Below are 17279 nucleotides of genomic sequence, written 5' to 3'. Positions count from 1 at the left end.
AAAAGAAAAAAGTGTAAAATGTTAATTGTCTTCTTTAACAACGTTGACTATAAGAATTGAAGAGCTTTATAACCTTGATTCTATTTTTTAATAAGTTTTCAAACTTGGTCGGTTAAAATATTTACGTACAAAACAGCAAACTAAGGATCAGATTTCTAAACTCTGAAAAGGGATTCAGAGAGATGTAGCCCAAAGTATAACAAAAAATATTTACTTGTAACTGCTAACAGTAAGAATGAGGCTCTATATCCCTTACATAAAGTTATTTCTAAAATAGAAAGATGATGAGACTTACCAAACAAAAGCGCTGGCAGGTCGATAGACACACAAACATACACACAAAAATCTAGCTTTCGCAACCAATGGTTGCCTCGTCAGGAAAGAGGGAAGGAGAAGGAAAGACAAAAGGATATGGGTTTTAAGGGAGAGGGTAAGGAGTCATTCCAATCCCGGGAGCGGAAAGACTTACCTTAGGGGGAAAAAGGACAGGTATACACTCGCGCGCACACACACACACATATCCATCCGCATATACACAGACACAATGTCTGCTTGTGTCTGTGTATATGCGGATGGATATGTGTGTGTGTGCGAGTGTATACCTGTCCTTTTTTCCCCCTAAGGTAAGTCTTTCCGCTCCCGGGATTGGAATGACTCCTTACCCCTCTCCCTTAAAACCCATATCCTTTTGTCTTTCCTTCTCCTTCCCTCTTTCCTGACAAGGCAACCGTTGGTTGCGAAAGCTAGATTTTTGTGTGTATGTTTGTGTTTGTTTGTGTGTCTATCGACTTGCCAGCGCTTTTGTTTGGTAAGTCTCATCATCTTTCTTTTTAAATATATTTTTCCCACGTGGAATGTTTCCCTCTATTATATTCATATTTCTAAAATAGAATATTTATGACTCTAGTTCATTTAAGAAACTGATATAATTTTCAGAAGATGTCTATTGTACATATGACGAGTATGTGTGTGCAGTACTAATAGAATGAACCTGTGGGTCAGAAAACAACTAAGATGTTCTTCGATTCTTGTTTTGGGTATTGTTGTCTAAAGCTTTGCATAGTAATTCTGCCACACGAACAATAGTTGCTACCTAAGTGGTAAATGGTTTGCTTGTTTTACCGCTCATCGGCCTCTTTTACAGAGGTGCGCTTCCTCTGTTGTTTTGTTTGTGTTGGATCTGACTGCGGGACAGTCGACCGCAGAGCAGTGCTGTGCGGTCTCACTCCCTCCGCAGCTCTCTCTCTCGCTTCTATGGCGACACTAGCAACACACGGTTGCGGACGGGGCACTGAACTACACTGCCTTGGGCCCGCGGGGCGCGGGCGTGCCTGCCGGGCGCAATTCTTCGATGAGCCTGCTTTAGAACATGGCGATGCTGCTCATCACTATTGATGCCACCTCCCTCTACACATAATCCCCAATGCCATTGGCTTTGCTGCGTTTTACAAAGCCCGACTGACTACAGACCTAAAACCCCGTTCCTTGTCACCATGACCAACTGTATCCTCATCCACAATAGTGTCTCCTTTGAAGGCACCACCTACAAACAATTCTGTGATGTAGCACTGGCTCCTGTATGGCACCATTCTATACCAAGCTATTCATGACTCATCTACAGGAATTCTTCCTAACCAGCCAAAATCCCAAGCACCAGATTCATTGATGATATCTTTGTGATCTATACTGAAAGTAAGTACAAATTATCCAGATTCTTCCAGAACCTCAACACCTCTCCCATTAGCTTCCCTGGTCCTGCTTGATCCAGCAAGTCTCCTTCCTCGAAATTGACCTCCTTCACCTCAAAGACGGCTACATCGGCACTCCTGTCCATATCAGAACCTGCAATACTTCCACTTTGACACCTGCCACCCGTTTCACACCAAGAAGGCCCTTCCACACAGCCTAGCCAACAATGGCCATCACATTTCTAGTGATGGGCAGTCTCTCTCCAAATATACCTAGGGTCTCACTGAGGCCTCCATAGACCTTGAGTACTCTCCCAATCTTGTGCAGAAAGAGAGCTCCCATGCCTTACCTCACCAGTCATATACCACCACCGACTTTCCCATCATTCGGTCCCCTCATTACCACCAGGACTGGAGCAACTAAATCACATTCTCTGCCAGGGTTTCGACTACCTCTCATATAGGGTCATACCAACAACTGATGTAGCAAATGAACAGGAGTTAGTAAGGGTAGAATGCTCCAAATTTTTGGGTATACATTGATGAAAACTTGAACTGGAAGAAGTATATTACTAAGCTTCTCAAACAATTAGGTTAAGGTACTTTCGCTCTGAATAATTGCTAATCTGGGAAACAAAAATATCAATGTGCTGACATATTTTGCATATTTTCACTCAATAATGTCATATAGAATAATTTTCTGGATTAACTCATCACTTAGAAAGTATTGATTGGACAAAAGCAAGCAGTAAAAATAATAAGTGGTGTTCACCCATGGATGTCATGCAGGCACCTTGTCAAGAAACTGGACATTTTAACTGTGCAGTCACAATACAAATTTTCACTAATTAAATTCATCGTAAATAATCAAGCACTATTTGAGAGTAACAGTGATGTACATACCTACAACTAGAGGGGAAAATGACCTTTATTACCCATTGTTAAAGCTGTCACTGGCTCGTAGAAAATTTCAATAAGCAGCAATAAACATTTCTGATCATTACCCAATAACATAAGATCTCTGACAGGCAGTGAAGTAAGTTTTAAGTCTAATTTAATATCATTTCTCATGGACAACTTCTTCCATTCCATTGACGAATGTCTAATTAAAAACTGGTAGCCAGTAAAAATTGTTTTTTTTTTAAACAGTAGTAGTTGCATGAGTAGGAATAAAATAATGTGTTCATTATTGTTGACAGTAATCAAGTACACATATCCTGTTAACTGACCTGTTCCACATCATTTCAATAAAAGAATCATTCATGCAACTAATTAACTAACTCATCATGCTCTGAAAAGAGGGATAGCCTACCCACTATCCCTCCCTTCTCTCCCACGGTGGTATAACGCTATCCACCCCACCTGTGGTATCCTTGTCCATCCCTGGTCCACCCTTGCTCCCAACTCCTAGCCTCATGGCTCATAAACCTGTAATAGACCTAAATGCGAGACCTGCTACCACCACCACCACCACCACCACCACCACCACCACCACCTCTATTCTGATCACAGTCATTACCTATCCCATAAAAGGAAGGGCTACCTGTAAAAGCAGTCGTGTGATTTACAAACTAAACTGCAATGATTGGGCTGTGTTCTAAGTGGGCATGACAACAAACAAGCTGTCTGTCCACTTGAATGGCCACCAATAAACTGTGGCCGAGAAACAGCTGGGCCACCCAGTTGCTAACCATGCTCCCCAATACAGTGTGCTTCACTTCAGTGACTGCTTCACAGCCTGTGCCACTTTTCTGAATTTCCATATTATTGTTGTTAATCCTTAAAGCATGTAACTTTGTTTCTCAGAAGAATGTTTCTGCTTCGAAATGCACCATACAAATTTCATTGATTTGCCACTGTAATAACTATTTAGAATTTGTTGGCGATATTTATAGTGTTCTTTGAGTAATTTAATGATGTCATAGTGTAATGTTTAATAAGCAATAAGCTATTAATTGTTCAAGTGATTTGTTAAAGTGCACAGTAGGTTAAATAAACTATCCAGGGATGGTAGGCACTTCACGAATAATGAAGTACACTATTTTTAGTAAGGTAACAATCAAGTAGAGATCTTATATTTGTGGGTGACACACACACACACACACACGGATTCATGAGGCTGTCTCCATACCTGTACAAGTCCATCTGCTCAATACAATTTGAAACGAGACTCGTCCGACCAGGCAACATGTTTCCAGTCAACAGTCCAATGTCAGTGTTGATGGGCCCAGGCGAGGTGCAAAGCTTTGTGTCATGCAGTTGTCGATGGTACACAAGTGAGCCTTTGGCTCCAAAAGCCCATATCAATGATGTTTTGTTAAATGGTTTGCACATTGTCACTTGTTGATGGCTCAGAACTGAAATCTGCAGCAACTTGTGGAAGAGTTGCACCTTTTGTCACATTAAAAGATTCTCTTCAGCCATTGTTAGTCCCGTTCTTGCAGGATGTTTTTCTGGCTACAGTGATGTTGGAGATTGATGTTTTATCGGGTTCCTGATATTCACTGTACACTTCTTAAATGGTTGTAAGGGAAAATCCCCACTCCATGGCTACTTTGGAGATGCTGTGTCTCATCGACTATAACACCACATTCGAACTCACTCACATATTGATAACCTGCCATTGTAGCAGCAGTAACCAATCTACTTGTTGTCTTATATAGGCATTGTCTTATATAGGCATTGCTGACTGCAGTGCCGTATTCTGCCTGTTTTAATATCTCTGTATTTCAATACACAGGTCTATACCAGTTTCTTTGGTGCTTGAGAGAGAGAGAGAGAGAGAGAGAGAGAGAGAGAGAGAGTGGGGAGGGGGGAGGGGGGGCAGGCGGCTTCAGTCAGAACTGTATGATTCTTCACCACACCCCCCTTCCCCCCACCCATTGAACCATGGACCTTGCCATTGGTGGGAAGGTTTGCGTGCCTCAGCAATACAGATGGCCATACCGTAGGTGCAACCACAATGGAGGGGTATCTGTTGAGAGGCCAGACAAATGTGTGGTTCCTGAAGAGGGGCAGCAGCCTTTTCAGTAGTTGCATGGGCAACAGTCTGGATGATTGACTGATCTGGCCTTGTAACACTAACCAAAACGGCCTTGCTGTGCTGGTACTGTGAACGGCTAAAAGCAAGGGGAAACTACAGCCGTAATTTTTCCCGAGGGCATGTAGCTTTACTGTATGGTTAAATGATGATAGCGTCCGCTTGGGTAAAATATTCTGGAGGTAAAATAGCCCCCATTCGGATCTCCGGGCGGGGACTACTCAGGAGGACGTCATTATCAGGAGAAAGAAAACTGGCGTTCTACGGATCGGAGCATGGAATCTCAAATCCCTTAATCAGGCAGGAAGGGTAGAAAATTTAAAAAGGGAAATGGATAGGTTGAAGTTAGATGTAGTGGGAATTAGTAAAGTTCGGTGGCAGGAGGAACAAGGCTTTTGGTCAGGTGAATACAGGGTTATAAATACAAAATCAAATAGGGGTAATGCAGGAGTAGGTTTAATAATGAATAAAAAAATAGGAGTGCGGGTTAGCTACTACAAACAGCATAGTGAACGCATTATTGTGGCCAAGATAGACACGAAGCCCACACCTACTACAGTAGTACAAGTTTATATGCCAACTAGCTCTGCAGATGATGAAGAAATTGATGAAATGTATGATGAGATAAAAGAAATTATTCAGGTAGTGAAGGGAGATGAAAATTTAATAGTCATGGGTGACTGGAAATCGAGGGTAGGAAAAGGGAGAGAAGGAAACATAGTAGGTGAATATGGATTGGGGCTAAGAAATGAAAGAGGAAGCCGCCTGGAGGAGTTTTGCACAGAGCATAACTTAAATCATAGCTAACACTTGGTTCAAGAGTCATGGAAGAAGGTTGTATACATGGAAGAATCCTGGAGATACTAGAAGGTATGAGATAGGTTATATAATTCTAAGACAGAGATTTAGGAACCAGGTTTTAAATTGTAAGACATTTCCAGGGGCAGATGTGGACTCTTGACCACAATCTATTGGTTATGAACTGTAGATTAAAACTGAAGAAATTTCAAAAAGGTGGGAATTTAAGGAGATGGGACCTGGATAAACTGAAAGAACCAGAGGTTCTACAGAATTTCAGGGAGAGCATAAGGGAACAATTGACAGGAATGGGGGCAAGAAGTACAGTAGAAGAAAAAGGGTAGCTTTGAGGGATGAAGTAGTGAAGGCAGCAGAGGATCAAGTAGGTAAAAAGACGAGGGCTTGTAGAAATCCTTGGGTAACAGAAGAAATATTGAATTTAATTGATGAAAGGAGAAAATATAAAAATGCAGTAAATGAAGCAGGCAAAAAGGAATACAAACATCTCAAAAATGAGATCGACAGGAAGTGCAAAATGGCTAAGCGGGGATGGCTAGAGGACAAATGTAAGGATGTAGAGGCTTATCTCACGAGGGGTAAGATAGATACTGCCTACAGGAAAATTAGAGAGACCTTTGGAGAAAGAGAACTACTTGTATGAATATCAAGAGCTCAGATGGAAACCCAGTTCTAAGCAAAGAAGGGAAAGCAGAAAGGTGGAAGGAATATATAGAGCGTCTATACAAGGGCGATGTACTTGAGGACAATATTATAGAAATGGAAGAGGTGGTAGATGAAGATAAAATTGGAGATATGATACTGCGTGAAGAGTTTGACAGAGCACTGAAAGACCTGAGCCGAAACAAGGCCCGGGTGTAGACAACATTCCATTAGAACTAGTGACGGCCTTGGGAGAGCCAGCCCTGACAAAAGTCTACCATCTGGTGAGCAAGATGTATGAGACAGGCGAAATACCCTCAGACTTCAAGAAGAATATAATAATTCCAATCCCAAAGAAAGCAGGTGTTGACAGATGTGAAAATTACCGAACTATCAGTTTAATAAGTCATGGCTGCAAAATACTAACACGAATTCTTTACAGACAAATGGAAAAACTGGTAGATGCCGACCTCAGGGAAGATCAGTTTGGATTCCGTAGAAATATTGGAACACGTGAGGCAGTACTGACCTTACGCCTTATCTTAGAAGTAAGATTAAGGGAAGGCAAACCTACGTTTCTGGCATTTGTAGACTTAGAGAAAGCTTTTGACATTGTTTTGACATTTGTACAGAAACCAGATGGCAGTTATAAGAGTCGAGGGGGCATGAAAGGGAAGCTGTGGTTGGGAACGGTGTGAGACAGGGTTGTAGCCTCTCCCCAATGTTATTCAGTCTGTATATTGGGTAACCAGTAAAAGAAACAAAAGAAAAATTCGGAGTAGGTATTAAAATCCATGGAGAAGAAATAAAAACTTTGAGGTTCGCCGCTGACATTGTAATTCTGTCAGAGGCAGCAAAGGACTTGGAAGAGCATTTGAACGGAATGGACAGTGTCTTGAAAGGAGGATATAAGATGAACATCAACAAAAGCAAAACGAGGATAATGGAATGTAGTCGAATTAAGTCGGGTGATGCTGAGGGAATTAGATTAGGAAATAAGACACTTAAAGTAGTAAAGGAGTTTTGCTATTTGTGGAGCAAAATAACTGATGATGGTCGAAGTAGAGAAGATATAAAATGTAGACTGGCAATGGCAAGGAAAGCATTTCTGAAGAAGAGAAATTTGTTAACATCGAGTATAGATTTAAGTGTCAGGAAGTCATTTTTGAAAGTATTTGTATGGAGTGTAGCCATGTATGGAAGTGAAACATGGACGATAAATAATTTGGACCAGAAGAGAATAGAAGCTTTTGAAATGTGGTGCTACAGAAGAATGCCTGAAGATTAGATGGGTAGATCACATAACTAATGAGGAGGTATTGAATAGAATTTGGGAGAAGAGGAGTTTTTGGCACAACTTGACAAGAAGAAGGGACCAGTTGGTAGGACATGTTCTGAGGCATCAAGGGATCACCAATTTAGCATTGGAGGGCAGTGTGGAGGGCAAAAATAGTAGAGGGAGACCAAGAGATGAATACGCTAAGCAGATTCAGAAGGATGTAGGTTGCAGTAAGTACTGGGAGATAAGGAAGCTTGCACAGGATAGGGTAGCATGGAGAGCTGCTTCAAACCAGTGTCAGGACTGAAGACAACAACAACAACAACAACAACATCATTCTTTCTCCGTCTTGTTGTATGGTATTGTACTTTCATTTTGTAGATCCTTCTCTGTGTATGTAGGTAGTGATATCTTGCTATATGCCTGTAATGATTATGCAAAGTAGTCTAGATGGTCTTACAGTTAAATGACATCTTGGGCACGGAATTTCCAAGCATACCATCACCATAATTCTACGTACATTGCTCAACAAGTTTTCTACGTCTGTTGCTGCCTCTTGCATCCCAGTCTCCATCCTTTGCTGTCATTCCAGTCTCCTACATTAAGGCTGCTTGCCGCCATTGCTTCTGTGACGTGATCTTTCCAGCATCTGAAAGGTTTGCCATGGTTTCTTCATTAATGTGGAGTCCACTGCCGTATTCACTTCGGCCATCTTGTGTGTGGCGTACATTGTAAGTGACTATACCAGAGTAGGTGCTTACTTTCTGTGCAGTTTAGGATGTTCATGATCTCCATGACTTCGTCATTTCTAATATGATCAAGCCTGGAAAATCCACAATTCCTCCAAAAGTCCTCTTGACAGCCATTGAATTAGTGCCCACAACTCTGCGTCATTCATCGTGATACTTCCAACAGTGGGGTGATAGATGATATGTTTTGTTCTACACGTTATGTTGTTGTTCCATGGATACAATTTAGATGTGTTATGGCTAACATGACCTGACCAATTTTATTATTTTACATCTGGCGTTTCAGGAGGAGTTGATATTTTTCTGAATTTGCCTAATTTTGAGCTTAATGTCTTGCAATATATGTTACTGGCATCAGTTGAAAATGGTATAAAAGGCCGAGCCCTGGGTTGTAATTAAATAGACAACAATACAGTCAAATAGCAAAGTGATTATTTAAAAATTATTGTATGACTGTTGCTCAGCAATATCAAAAACTGTTTATTATTTAGGTCAGCCATACTTCTACTGTTTGATGACAAATGCCACTCCCAAGCATTTGAAGTTATGACACCTTTTAACAACCTCAGCATCCACTTGAATGTCATTAGCAGCATTTGCTTCCTCTTTAGATATTCTGCTTTAGATTTGTTTGAAATATGTCACCATTTTTTAATATTCTTATTTCAATTTCAAAACACATAGTTAGCATCTTCCCCAGCTACCATCACTTGGTCATCAACAGAAAGTAAAGCGAACAAGATCCCATAGTCTAAGGGGATACCCATACCTCTGTATTTCCTTTTCCAAGATTTCAACACTTACTCTAGATTTCAAACAATGAAGGGGCAAGTGTGCATCCCTCATGAGCAAAGTGGTTTTCAGTGTTTTCTAAATTAAATGTGATTCAAAAGGCAGTGATTTTATTGATTTAGGTACAAGCTATAATCCTACTACAGAAGAGGAATCTGAAGGTGTAGAGGCACTGAAAGATGTTTGTAAAATTTTAGATAAAATTTTCAAGATGCCGCCCCATTATTGCCTATCACAACTTCCTCGCTTTATTTGGAGACAGATTTTTGCCATTTTGTGAACTGAACAGTGTGTTCAAATGTGATTGCTTTAGCAATAATATTTAAGCTATTGCTGGAAAAGATTCATTTGTAAAAGAAATAAAAGGATGTAACATTGCTTTATTCTGTCACAAAGAAAGATGATTGTGATCTGTTGTAGTAACAAGTTATATATAACAACAAAAACAACCAATTATTGATAAAATAATTTCATCGGATAGATAAAAAATCTACTCAACAAGCGGCAGCAGAATACACACATAAAAGATGGTTGTAAATGGCAAACTTTCAGAGCCAATGGCTCCTTCAGCAGAAGGGTTGAAAGGGAGGGAAGAGGGGAAAAGGACTAGAGAGGTCTAGGAAAAGGGGTAGATTTCGGGAAAGTCACCCAGAACTGCAGGTGAGGGGAGACTTACTGTGCAGTTCTGGGTGACTTACCCGAAATCTACCCCTTTTCCTAGCCATCTCCAGTCGCTTTCCTTCACCCCTCTTCTGTCCCCTTCAACCCTTCTGCCTGAAGAAGGAGCCACTGACTCCAAAAGCTTGCTAATTATAACCGTCTTTTGTGTGTGTGTTCTGCCACCACTTTACAAGTTATATAGTATTTCAGGATGTTAGTACAGTACCCACCAGATAGATAGATAGATAGATAGATAGAGAGAGAGAGAGAGAGAGAGAGAGAGAGAGAGGAGAAGTTAAATAATAAAAAGGCAGCTGTAGCAGGAAAGTGTTGTGTGTTTGCTGGAGATGTACAAGCAGTGCAGTGCAATTAGTGTCTGCAACCCTCGTCAGTTGGCTTTATTTTAAACTGTTACAATTTTATAACTTACCGAATGGTGCAGTGGAAGGTTATATTTTACATGGAGTAGTAGGAAGGAAGGCTAGATGCTAATGTGTTTGCAACTTTCATTACAGGTTTTTTAGACACACAATTAAAACATTCTGACAAAAGTAAAATATTTTGTAGTGATGGGTGTTAACCTAACCAAAATGTATTTCTCTCAAATGTGTTACAACAGCAGCATAGCAAGTGGTATGATATTAAATATTTACCTGAAGGACACACAAGAATGGATGAGGTAGTGTGCATTACACAACTAAATGCTGAAAGAGAAACAGTGCTGTGTTTCCTAGCTAATTATGTTCATGTAGTAAAGAAAACAAGTTGTAGCAAGCAGTGCCAGTATGAAATATGTATCTCATCACTTTTTAAAGACTTCTCTGAAGTTCTGTATTATAAATCAGTTCGCCTGGAGAATAATGTAGGAGAACCATGTGTTACAGATGTATTGGCTCTGAGGTATACTCAGTCCATGGGTAAGGAATATAAACTGGATTTTGAAGAGGCTTGAAAATCATTTCCAAGATTCCCAGTACAGCCGTCAGGAATATAAAAAAATTGTGATAAGATTATTTGCAGTTTACGCACAAAAGTAATGTGATTTAATGTGTGTAAAATCAGTTATTCCAAGAAATTATTTTTTATGGAGATCTTCTGTACAAATAATGTCAAGAAAATTGTGGGAAAAGAAGAAAGGACTTTTCCATAACTTTAACTATGTGAGGAAAACATACATTGCTACTTACACTGAAGGTGACATGTTATGTTGCAGAGAGGCAACTTAACATGTCATCTTTATACTAATTAGCAATCTGTCTTTTCGTTACCTTGTTGATATTCCAACTGGGAGTTTCCTTTGTTTGATTTTCCATAACTTTTATTTTTATATGAAATGTCCTTAAATTAAAACAAAATTTGTTTGTGTGTGTGTGTGTGTGTGTGTGTGTGTTTCAGTTCTGTTGGTAACATCAAAAACTATTTGAATATAACAATTCAGAACTTGTGTATTTACAACATTTTGTTAAAAAAAATTTCAAAAGAACAACAATATTAATTGAAAATTGCGAAAAAATTTAATATAAAATAAAAATATTGACACTTGATAGTGATATTTCAATATCCATAAATCAGGGAAGAAAGTATCGCTGACATGTATCAATAATTTTCGGAAAAAATATTGATATTTTATAAATAGCTCCATTGTGTGGTGTCTTGTTTCTCCTTTTCTTTCTTTTTTCCTCCTGCCTTACTAGGATAGGCTGCTGTTACTAGTGGCAATGAATCTGGTGCACCCATGAAAGGAAGTAAGCATCTGACATGCACGACAGTCATAAGTGCTGGTAACTGTAGTTTGACTTTTCGGGCAAAGTCATATCAATAACTGATATGAATTTTGGTACTGGGTGCCAAATTTGTTGGGGTGTATGAACTTAGTAATGTTCTCCACTGACTCTCATGATTTTCTGGTAGTTTAGTGTTTTGTTGTTCTACTCCCTTGGTGCTCAGGGGCCTTGGTGTTAGCTCATTATATCCCATTCCACATTTCACTTCATCATTTTTTCCTACTTTTAGTTTTATCATTTCAAATGGTGACCACATTTTCCCACCATACACAACATTGTACAGTGATAGGCCTGTACTTGCACGGGTTTTAGTATTGTACCCTGCTACCAGGTACTAAGGAATCCCAATCATTGTGATAGCAATTCATGTAGTGGCTTAGTTTTTTCCCTATCGTTCAGTGTTTATTCTCTTCTCTTTCATGAGCTTGCAGATTTAATGGGCTTGTTCTTGTCTTGGAAATACATAACACATAGCATAACAGGTTCATCACTTCCATGCCCTGATCCATGATTATTGTTTCCGCAACACCTAACTTTAGTAACAAGTTATTCACCATTGTGTGCACTATTGTGTTGTCTTGTTGATTTGGGATACTGAACATCCCCACACACATGAGAAATGATCTGTAATAGTCAGAATGTAGTGGTTTCCTACTGGCACCTGTCCATGACAAGAATTTGAAAGGTTTAGCAACATCTGTTGCAGCAAATGCTGATGACTTAATTCTGCACGTTGTACATGTGACATGCAGATTTTAACAGACTGCTCTATTTCTTACTTATGCATTCTCCACCAATAATTTTTGGCTACCCTTCAGTCTGTGATTCTACTACTCCCACTATGGCCTGGCAACATGCGATCATGAACTTGGTTTCAATACTACTACTCTGAGTGTAACAGGTACTATTCTGTGAGCCCAAGTTGTCTTGTCTTCCACAATATACTGTCATGAATTACAGACTGTGGTTGCACTGAAAATGGTTTGCAATCCATGTCAGAAGCTTGTGCCTTTTGTCACACTGCAATGCTATGAGCTACTGTCCAAGCTTCAGCAATTTTTCTGTTAACACCATCCACATTACCATTCTTCTTACTGAGTTTATGAACTACTTCGAAGTCACTCACTCGGTTTTAGTCCTTATCATGTAAGTTTACTCAAAGGATGTTTCAGTCCCAATAACCACTTCAACTCTGTGTAATCTGAAATTGCTTCCCATACAAATAGCAGTGAAAGTATGTCATGCCATATATCAAGCTTAACATCCTATTTTCTGTTGTAGAATAATATTTCCTCTCCACTTCGTTCAATTATTATGATGCATAAGCCGCTGGGTGTTCGCCACCCTATACCTCTTCTCTTGACACAAAACCTGTTACATGCACGATTGATAGTTTCGCATGATAAAATGAGCCTTTTATCATAACCTGTAAGGACCAATACAGTACTAACTGCTGGTAGTTCCTTTATTTTTACAAACATACTTTCACACTCTGGTGTCCAATAGAATTTCATACCTTTCCTTCATAAGTGTAAGATAGGTTGTGCTATTTCCTCAAACCCCATTATGAATTTCCTATAATAATATGCTAACCGTAAAAACAACTGTAATTCCTTGCTTGTCCAGAGTGCTGGAAAACTTCGTACAGCATTCACTAAACTTTTACCTGTCCTTACTCCATGTTGACTAACTGCACACTGGGCAGAATGACAATTTTCTATGCTAAGAGTTAGGTATGCTGTGCATAATCCCTTAAAAATTTACCTCAACCATGGTACATGCTCTTTCAGATCTGTCACTGACACAATAGTATCATCTAGACATATCTTACACTGTTTCATCTTTAATGCCCTCAAAACTTCATCCAACAACTGCTGAAATGTCGCCAGTGCATTTTTCAAACCAAATGGCATTCACTGATACTAGTAATGAGCCAAGGAAATGTAAATACAATTTTCAGTTGGTCCTCTGGTACTACCTCTAGCTGATGATAGCCACTTCTTAGATCTGCAGGGGCGTAATACCTATGTTGTCGCAAGTTATCAAAGATTTCCAATATAGTGAGTATCGGATATTCATCTGTGATCATATGGCCATTGAGGTATTTAAAGTCGCAGCAGAATCGATACATCTTTGATCAGTCTAAACTTTTTGAAACTGTTAATACAAGTGTGCACCATGTGATGGCACATTCCTCTGTCATACCATCACGTAATTATTGGTTAATGAATGTAAATGGTGGGGCACCCTATTTGGCTTTTGGTAAACAGAGGATTGATTCTCTGTAGGGATCCAGTGTTGGGTCTTCAGGATTGCTGGTAACTGGCCATGGGGATTAAATAACTCCTCAAATTCTAACAGTAACATCTCCATAGCTAATCTTTCAATTCATTTTTCATGCAATTTGGTTATACTATTTGCTTGCCCAGGGTTAGGGTCTGAATTTGATTTGTCTGGATCATCTTTGTGTAGAACATCTAAACTGGCAACCAATAATCCATTAGTCAAACTTAAATCTTTGGTCCCAAAATTATCCACACCAACGGGCGCTACTCACTTACCATCTGTTTCTCATATTTGTACAATATTTTTACACACAAAAGCCCATTCTCTAACTAACTCATCATTTTCTTCCAATCGTTCCACTCCACACAATACATTTACAGGTAGTTCATTCCCATGTACTGAGCAAGGTGGCGCAGTTGTTAGCACATGGACTCGCACTCAAGAGGACGATGGTTCAATCCCGCATCTGGCCATCCTGATTTAGGTTTTCTGTGATTTCCCTAAATCGCTCCAGGCAAATGCCGGGATGGTTCCTTTGAAAGGGCACGGCCGACTTCCTTCCCTAATCTGATGAAACCGATGACCTTGCTGTCTGGTCTCTTCGCTCCCCCCCCCCCCCAAACAACCCAACCAAAATCCATTCCCATGTACAACCACAGTACTTTTCTTGTACCTTGCCATACTTTACCACATGAATTGATCCTTAGTGATCTTGCTGATTAATCTTTCATGAGAAACAAATCTTGCCACAGTATGTCACTGACAATAGTTTTCCCCAGATGGATCAATGTTCACCCAGGTTCTACTCTGTTTTTTCCAAGGTCAGTTTTAGCATAAAATTTACACAGGAAATCTAACTCTAATATTGTGCAATATCCTTCACTCATAAGGGACAAAACTTCTATATTTTCCCAGTGCCGCTTTGCTTTACCCTTAAAACACCGCCGAATCTAGCAACTGCACCTTATTAGCCCCCCCCCTCGCAATCTACATAACATATACTATGTAGGGCATCTTTGCCATGTGGTTCAGGTTTACCACAACATGTATCCAACAAAAATCTATGTTGCTTACTAGTTGCTTTGCCATTCGAGCAAGATTCTGTCTTCGCATGCATTTTTGCAGCGTTAATACTCACTGGGAGTACCACTTGCACCTGGAGTTCCCATTTCCATTTAATGGCTGGTTAATCATGTTTTGTGACTTCCAATTACGCACCTTATTTCTATACTCTCACTCTGTGTCCCAATCTTCCACATCTCTTACACACTACTTACTGACAACCTCTTAGAATGCGGCCTGAATGGTCACAGCAGTAGCACTTTACATCAGTAGAAAAGACATTCCTTTCATCACAGACTCTAATTATCACATATATTTCCTCCACAGCCCCTGGTGTCAGCCAAGTGCTTTGAAAATTCTCCACGTACTTTCCTTGACACAGTAAATGATTGTTTCCACGTAGGAATGCATCCAATGCCCTCTCTTATGCTTCCTTATAAAAAACAACCTATTTGTTTCTTCACAATCGATCAGAGGATAGATATTTCCACTTCTTTTTTGTATCCTGTCTGCCAAATTCTTGACAGATTCATTTTCCTTCTGCAACACCCCATTCAGCCATTTGCAACAGTATCTGCAGCTTTTCTGCTTCCTATAATGCTGTACCAGAACTTTCTTTAGTTCACAGAATGATTGTGCATTTCTTAGATTCTCAAGGTAAGTTACCTAAGTTTCAAGTCTCCGGTCAAACTTAACTGGATCATTTGCTGCAGCTGTTGAACTGTCCAAGGTCTCAGCCTCGCAGCTGTCAACAGGTTATCTACAAATGTTAATATATCCTCTCCTGTCATGCCTGAAAAAGGATCAGCAAGGCTAGTGGTAGTTGAATCTACAGAGGGGAAGAGCTAAACTGGATGAGGCTCTGTCCTTTTTCAAAGAATTGAACAGCCCATGTAGATCTGTATTATCCACTCTTAGCTCGGCTAGCTGCTCCACTGAAGACTGAACTGCTCCCAGAGTGATAACAGCCTGTGTCCTTGACTCAGACATTCTGAAGCTTTTATTTAATACATAAAAAAAGGAGAAAGAAAATGGGATGACAAGAAGAATGCTTAAATCTCACACTACCATAATATAACTCAATCTTTCCTCAGGATTGTTAGTGAGATGCATTTTTCGTACTGCATAATGTTCATATGTATTACATGTGAAGCATGTTACCTGTGGCTGACTCTGCGCAGAGTGCACTATGACCTAATAAATGGCACTACGTGCACCTAAGTGGACACATACTTGCATGATCTTCTTTTACATGTTCTTTAAACTGTTTCACATGTACACCTTCATTGATTCTGACAAACTTCACTTGTGAATGCCTGTGCTGATGATGCTGTACATTGATCAATGACATTGCTCAAATACACTGGCCACTTCTAATGCCAGTTATAATGGGCTCATGATAGCTTGAGTGTTTATTGACCTCACTACAGGGCATGAAGATGTTGCAGGATGGTTGGCAGGGCATCAGATACATAGACCAGGTGGTCAACCATCATGTAGTCATAGAAACAGTGAGAAAATGGTAGTAAGTTCATTGAGTATAATCAGTACAGCAGCTGAAGGCAGCCTATTGCTGCAGTCAACACCCAGTGGTACAGACTGGCGCTGGGTGGCAGCAGAATAAACTGTTTCCAGCACCTTGGTGAATGCAAATTTACGTCAAGCCTGGGCAGACAGCAGCTTCCTTTGGCACCATATTCTGGTTTAAGTTGGGCACACTATTTGGCACAGCTGTAAACCAATGTCAATGGCCCGTGGAGAGCAAGTCTGCAGTAGCTGATTGCGTACATGCAGGGCAGGTGGTGGCTCTGCTGCAAGTCAGGTGCAGGGCTACAGACTGTAGACCCCTGGTAGATGCCCCAAATTCAGTTTTTCAGCCAGCAGATGGTCTTCAGATGGAAGGCACCAGTTCACCTCCCATTAGCTTCAGAACTAGGTAGAGCCAGAGACCCATAGGTAGTGAAGGCAATGTCTAGCAGTAAAGGCTGAATGGCCCACATCAGGTCAATGACTGGTGTGGAGTACTTCTCAGGGCTAGCTGCGGATGATGACAGATACTGCATAGCTAGAGTGGACACTACTTAATGGCCACTCAATCCAACCCCGTCATGTTAGGACATCATTTCTGATTATGTAGGCCCCAGAAGTGATGAGTAGTCCCAGTCATAGAAATGGTGTAATTTAGGTCACTGGTCACGAAAACTGACAATGGCCAGGAGAGCGTTGTGCTGACGATATGCATCTCCTTATCTGCATACAGTGATGCCTAAGCACTGGGGATGAGAGGGTGGCCAGTCGGTACCATAGGGCCTTGAAGACCTGTTTGGACGGTATTTGTTTTTTAATGCAAGTCACCGTGGCAATGGTCTGGCTTTGTTGACAATGTTCCAGCCTTTGATAGTAGTGCTACTGCTGTGGCAATTAGACTCAATTTAGTGCATGGGTGGAGATTTGCATTATGTCAGCTCAGTCCCTTCTGGT

The sequence above is a fragment of the Schistocerca cancellata genome, chromosome 5 (genome assembly GCF_023864275.1).
Source record: "Schistocerca cancellata isolate TAMUIC-IGC-003103 chromosome 5, iqSchCanc2.1, whole genome shotgun sequence".
Classification (NCBI taxonomy): Eukaryota; Metazoa; Arthropoda; class Insecta; order Orthoptera; family Acrididae; genus Schistocerca; species Schistocerca cancellata.
Note: the sequence above shows the minus strand (reverse complement) of the source record.